Below are 7377 nucleotides of genomic sequence, written 5' to 3' on the forward strand. Positions count from 1 at the left end.
TCAAAGAAACCCCCAGGATAAGGAAGGAGAGTTAAGTGCTTCCCAAGCTAGCCAAGCCATAGTTTCTCAAAAAGCTGTGGTGGTTGAAAAGGTATCTAGCACATCCCTAGTTGCATCCTCCCAAAAGGATGTTACTATTGAAAATAGTTCCCAACCAGGAACACAGAACAAACGAGGGAGGGACACTGAAGCCAAACACTCACCAACAAAAGCTTTTATTAGAAGAAAGAAGGCTAGAACCCAATCTTCTACACAGGGTGCACACACTGCACAGATACATCCATCTGTATCTATGCCTTCTCAAACTCAGTTTGATGTGGCTCCAATAAATGTGGAGTCACAGCCCCATTCTCTCACAATAATCACACATCAATCACCAAACACTTCATCACCATCTCTGGATGTGGATATGTTATTCCTATCAATTCCTGATTCTCCCTCTTTACAACTCAGGGAGGAGCCCCACTCAAATACAGGTGATCATCATCTCTTAGATGATTTGTTGGATCACCCGCAAATTCTTTCAGATATAATTGAAGGATCTGTGTCACCACATCTCAAATCAATCTACACAGATTCAACAGTTATATCACTTTCAATTTCAACTTCTTTTCCTTCTTCAACGGATATCACTCATCCGTTGACAAGTGGTTGCTCTTCAACGGATAAGCTTAACAGCAGTTATCCGTTGATAACATCAGTTTCACCTTCAACGGATATTCCACATCCGTTGATAGTCTCTCCACACATAACTGAATCAATTCCAAGTGTAGAAGACATGAATACTGTGCAATCACTCTTAGGATTGAGGGAAGGGAGTGAAAATTTGAGTGAGAGGCTGGGTTGCTCCCAGGCAAAAGGAGAGATTGAGAGCTCAAAAATGCATGCTATTTCTTCCAGCATGGCAAAAGTAAGTGAGAGGAGTACCACCTTAGTAGGTGAAGGTGAGGGAGTGAGTTGTGTGAGCCAGGGGGAGCCCCTGATGCAAGAAAATAGAGAAAAAGAGAGAAAGGCAGGTACAGTAGATATAAGGGTGGAACCAGCCATTGCTAGTGAGTCAATGATTGTGGATGATGCTGAAAAGGAAAGACAATTTCAGCAACATTACAAAGCTGTAATTGATAACATTTCCTTGGATGCTGACACTTTTACTCATCCTGTGTCAGCCTATCAAATGTTGGCTGCTCAGGGCAATGAGGAGGCAGAAAAGACACTACATCTAGTACACACAACAGAATCTCTTCAAAGGGATAAAGCTGCTATTAACAAGATGCCTTCTACAGCTGGTGAGCCATCTGAGGAATTTGGAGTAAATTCTGATGATGATGACTCTGTTTCTTTTGATGGAAGCATGAACTTAGGGGGAGATGAAGGCCCTAGTTCAATTCCAAATCTACCTGAATGGGCTTTGACAAAGGAGTATAGATCAGGGGAATTCAATGTCTCCTTAGTCAAACAAATCAACACTATTTAACAGGCCATTCAGAACACTTCACATGCAAGTATCAAGGCTATCCTTCAAGCTCACCTGGACTCACTGCATCTCATGAAGTTGCAGCAAGTAAAGCAGAATCTGAGTATGGATGATCTCAGGAAGGATATTGCTGACTTGAAATCCTACAGTTCTGAAAAATTGGATTCAGTCATGCCCTATGGTACATTGCAGGACTTGGTATTGAGATTGAAAAAGGAATCAGTTACTGAGAAAAGGCTGGCCAAGTTGGAAGACAGAGTTCAAGTTATTGAAGATTCTGTGGCCACCATTCTTCACAACCAACAATCTCAAACCAGTCTCCTAATGCAGCTGGCAAAAGCACAAGGCTTGACCCCTCTCCTTGATGATAACAAAAAGGGGGAGAGTAAAAGGGAAGGGGAAGGAGAGCCATCTACAAAAATCAAAATATCTAAAGTGCTAGTTCCTGCCATCACTACTTCTCCAATCATTCAAATCAAAGGAAAGCCTGATGGAATTGATTTGATTCAGCTAGCAGCAGCTGAAATTCAAGTGAAAGAGCAAAGGAGGAGAATTGATGAAAGGTTGCAACTGTTGTTTGGCTCTACACAAGATAAATCAACATCTGTGAAATATAGCACAAAGATTGAACCAATCAACATGGAGCTCAAGCCAGTAGGGAGACATAAGGATGGAGAAGCTTCTTCCAAAGAACTACAAGCTATAATTCTCAAGCCCAATAAAAGATCCAATAAGGACTCTACAAAGAATCCTTTAAAAGAAGTGGACTTTCCTCCTCCAAAAGCTGATGAGAACAAGCTTTTAGGTAGAAGTATTGCTTATCTCAAAGAGACCATGGATGAGGTTGTAAGGAGAAATAGGGCTATTATCTCTAGAGAGGGAAAGAGCATATGTGTGATGCAAGGACATCCCAAATTCTCAATAGCCAAGAAGGAAGAAGTCAAGCAACTAAAGGCTGACAAAAGAGCACAAGCAAAGCTTGAACAACAGCTAAAGTCAAGTCAAGTTGAAGAAGAGAAAGGAATTGAAGTCAGGGGTGAAGACAAGATTGCAAACCTAGATGAGGTTTTTGGGAGTATATTTGGTGAGAGTATGGAAGAAAGAGAGGAATGGCAGAAGGGAAACAGAAGAAAGGCCAAGGCACATAGAAGGAGTGAAGATAATACTGAAGTAACCAAATCTATATCTAAACCACTACCTTCCATACCTGAACCTCTTGTTGCTAATCCCACTATAAACATCCATGGTGAACCAATCATTCCAAAAGAGGAACCTATTGATTGGGACACCATCAAATTGCCTACCTTTCTAACCACTCTTCCACTACCAAAGAAACAGAAAAGAAAACCCAAATCTACACCTCCCATAACCTCTAAGAAATTCACTCAAAAACAAAAGCCTAAGCCTAAGCCATCCATTTCTAAATATGATTATGTTCACATCTGTGACATAAACGAAATTTCAGACATTGAACTCTATCTGGATGAGCTGGAGGATGTAAGAGGAATAGCTGCTTACAGACAGCTACCAGAGAGATTAGTGTTCAGATACAAAGGAGCTGGGGAAAGAACATGGCCTCTCCACAGGATTCTGAATGAAGGCTACTCTACCTTGATTAGAGTCTTTTCAGCTATACAAAAGGATTTTGGCTTTACCAGAACTGCCAAGACTGAAATTCTCAACAAGATTGCCAATATAAGGAAAACTTGGAGGGAGCCCAATGCTTTACCCAGGACTTTACTCATTCAAGAAAGGGGATTTACAATTCACAAATCACCTCATTGGTTGATGGAATTTAGAGATGATAAAGGAGTCAGAAGATTTTTCAGACTTGAAGACCAACTCAAGATTGCCAGCAATGAAACTCTCAAGGAAATGCAATCTAAGTTGGATATCAGTGTTGAAGATGAAGCTGAATTCTTCAGACAACTCCAACTCCAAATTGAGGAAAATGACAAAGGGCTAGGAAAGAAAACCAGGGAACAAAGAAGAAAAAGATGATTTGCTCAGGCTAAAGGAGTATCCTTGGAAATAATGTAAATCTTCAATTTCCTCCTAGTACATACATTTTTGCAGCATTTTCAAATTTCTACTTAGTTTCAATTCATATATCTGTTAAGTGTTTTGTTATCATCAAGTTAACCCTGAATTTATGCCTACAATTCTTATAGACATAAATAGGGGGAGATTGTTAGGAATATATGTGCATTAGTTTGATGATATGTTTAACAAAACACTTAAGTAGAAATTCAGTGTCTGTAGCCTCAACGGATAAGACCACTTTGGCTATCCGTTGATGGTGTAGCTTTACTTAGAAATAAGTCTAGTGTTGTAGCATATTTCAGTCTCTGTATTTAAGATGTAATTCTTAGAAGTTGAGAGAAACTATGAGTCATGTTGACTACTAGAAGATATGCAGATAGGAAGGCCAATTGTAAATATTTCATGCCTTGTAATTTTGTATAAATGAAGTGGTATCAACGGATGACTTAAAGACCTTCAACGGATGAGAAGCTAAGCTTCAACGGATGTCTCTAAAGCTTCAACGGATAACATCCTTCAACGGATGAGTGCATCAACGGATGAAAGCTTCAACGGATGTTCTGTTGATTAACCGTTGATAAGTGGTAGTTGTACCTACAAACAGAGGCACGTGGGTGAACAGAGATAACTGAAATGTGGCAGCCTAATTTCAGGAACATCAGAAAAAGCAGCCGTTCTACTCTAGTATAAAGAGACATTAAGTCAACAAAGTATTGGAGTGAACTGGAGAAGAAACAAGTGGAGATCTTACTTTATTATTTTATATATCCTTGTCTTCACTTGTAAACTTGGTAATATATAAACCAAGTAGTAGCTAGTAATTAGATGAGAATTTTTCCAGAGCTGTTTAAAAAAATCTTGAGAGAAAAATTATCTAGTTTGTACTAGGATGCAGCTGTGATCAAATTCTTAGATCACAGAATTTCTGAAATACCATCTCTGGTGGAACAACAAATCCACCAGAAAAGTTTTTAAAGGTTTATTGTGTTCTTTACATTTGTGTTTGAATATATATCTGTCTGTATCAGCTTAAAGCAATTCACACACTTGTTCATCTTGAACACACAGTCTTTATAAACTGCTCAAAACTTGAAAAAGTTTTGAGATTTACATTCAACCCCCCTTCTGTAAATCTCATTGTTAGTTCTCTAGAAATAACACAACCTCATTTTCCTTTTGCTGCTGAAATTCCGCTTGTTTCGTTGGTATTTGATTTTCAAATCCCTGACTGTTATCCCTTCCTATTTTTTGCCCCAATTCACGTCCCCCTCATCTCACAACCACTTGCCCCGCTCTTGTCCAGCCTGTCTTCGTGGTGGAGCTCTGAGCCACGGTCCTCATTTACGACTGCTACCTTCCACCTTGCCACCAATTTTCTTTTTGCAGAAATGTTTCGTGTGTGTCAATAATTCACAAACAAAACAAAAATCACCAAGTTTCTCGTACTTACAGTTCACAATGAATTCCGACTTGTTCTTCTTGCATATTTTTTTTTCCTTTTTAATGGCAAGCAAACATCCACCATGATTCTAATCCTCATATATTCATGCCAAATACTGGTACTGTTGCTTAGATCATATGACACAAAAGATCCAAAAAAATTCCCTAGTTGTTTACCAACCAATTCTGACATATAACCACTAGGTAAGTCGTAGATTTGAATCCAAAATTCGACAATATTAAGAGAAACCTTCGTGGAATCACCTCCAACTGGGATTATGTTGGTAACTAGTAACGCATTGTCAAATGACCAAGGACCATTATTCATCATCCAATTCATATCATCCTTATGATAGAACTGAAATAAGAAAAGGCCTGGTGTTAAGACCTTGATGTTTATTCCCATTGTTGGCTTCCAGATGTCAGCCATTTTAGACTTCATTGCACGTACGTTCAAGTTCTTCTTAATCAAGAATTTACCAACCAAACAGAGTTCGAATCTATTCTCAGTCTCCTCACTTTCCACATCCAACACTAATTCCTCATTTTCCTCATTAGAGATGTCCAGGTCTGACATCAGGATATCAATTTTATTCATTGTTGCCATTGCTTAACACAGCCTCTCACACGTTCGGTCAAGAAATGGAGAGAAGGAATTAAAGACTCTCACAGTGACATGGAGAGAGAGGTTTGGATTGTACTGGTATTAAAATTACTGCTCCTCTGTTTTCTCGAATATCTTTAATATGTGTTTAGATACTAACATCTAATTTTAACAACATATTACAGTTACTTGGGAAGGAAATAATAATTTAAGTGGGGAATAGCTGATGCTTACAAACTCATGTTGGAGTCTTTTTTGTACATATTCACAATTCCTTATCTGAGAAAAGGAATGGAGAAAAAAAAGAGGATTTCAGATCATTACTTATAAGATTGTACAAAGGAAATGCCTAGAAAGAAAATTTTCAAGTTTTTAAGGCGAGGGTTCATTAGCAAGCAGTGCCTTTTTCTTGATATTTTCAGTTTGGCTCGTGATCATCTTTATCTATTAATCATTAAATTATATAAAAAGAACAAAAGGATATAAGACAAGAATAACACGGCATGGTGTATGCCAAAAACTTGACCATAAATCAGAGTGTATACATATGGACAATATGGAAAATGGTTTTACTGCATATATATCTTACAACAGACTGAACTAACACACTATGAAAATGATGCATTGGTGCACTTCCCTTCTCTCTCTTTTTTAGCTTCAAATCGGCCTTTAGTGATTTAGTTGCATCTTCTCGACAAGATCTAGCTACTAGCGTTGAATCGGCAGAAACTAACCGCTTGCTTAAAATAAGGAGTGAAAAATTTATGCTTATATATATTACAGATATATGCAGCTAGAAGTTGATGTAGCAGCCTATAACCCTATCTTTACTTCAGAAAACTAAAATGAGGCAACTAGAATATCTGTTTATGATACCATCGTATTTAAAGGATTCGTATTCCTCAACTTTAGATTTTAACATCACCCAAGTTGGCTATAGAAAAGAAGTAGAGATATGGCAGAGAAAAATCTTTGAAGTATTTAATATACGACTTTAAAATAAATCAGCCTCAGCTATCGCAGACACAGAGTTTAGGGAATTAAGGTACATTTCCATTTATTACCTGCAATTATAGGCTGCATAACTTGTTTACGAGTCTCATGAAGTTGGCATCAATGCTTAAGCTTTAAATGTTTAGACATAAACAAATTGGGTTAAATATCAAAGTGGTCACTTAACTGAAAGCCATATATCAGTTTGATCATTAAATTTATCGGGATATCATTTGAATCACTAAAGTCATAATAAATATCGAACGGATACCTCAATATAGGTGTTCGGGAATTAAAAATTATTTTTATAGAATTCTATATATTTTTCTTGAATTCTATTATAACCAAATGAAAATGTATGAATTCTAATATTTTTGATAATATAGTGAGATTTTTAAAAATTGATCTACTATTTATTTTTAATTTTATAGTTATATTTTTTGATTTAAATTAAAATAATTAGTAGATAAATTTTTAAAAATCTCACTAGATCATCTAAAATAATAGGAATTTATAACTTTTCATTTGGTTGTAATAGGATTCAAGAAACATGTATAAAACTCCATAAAATAATTTTTAATTCTCGAGCACCTATTTTGAGGTATTCATTTGATATTTATTATGACTTTAGTGATTCAAATGATACCCCGTTAAGTTTGATGATGAAACTGATATATGGTATTCAGTTGAGTGACCACTTTGATATTTAATCCTAAACAAATAGCTAGAACATGTGTGGACTCTTGCATTTGAGCAAAATCCCTAATTAGCTTTACTAACAGCCCTAAGTTAGGCTGCAGACAGAATCATGTTATCAGTTCAG

This window comes from Apium graveolens, chromosome 9 (assembly GCF_009905375.1).
Source record: "Apium graveolens cultivar Ventura chromosome 9, ASM990537v1, whole genome shotgun sequence".
NCBI classification, from domain to species: Eukaryota; Viridiplantae; Streptophyta; class Magnoliopsida; order Apiales; family Apiaceae; genus Apium; species Apium graveolens.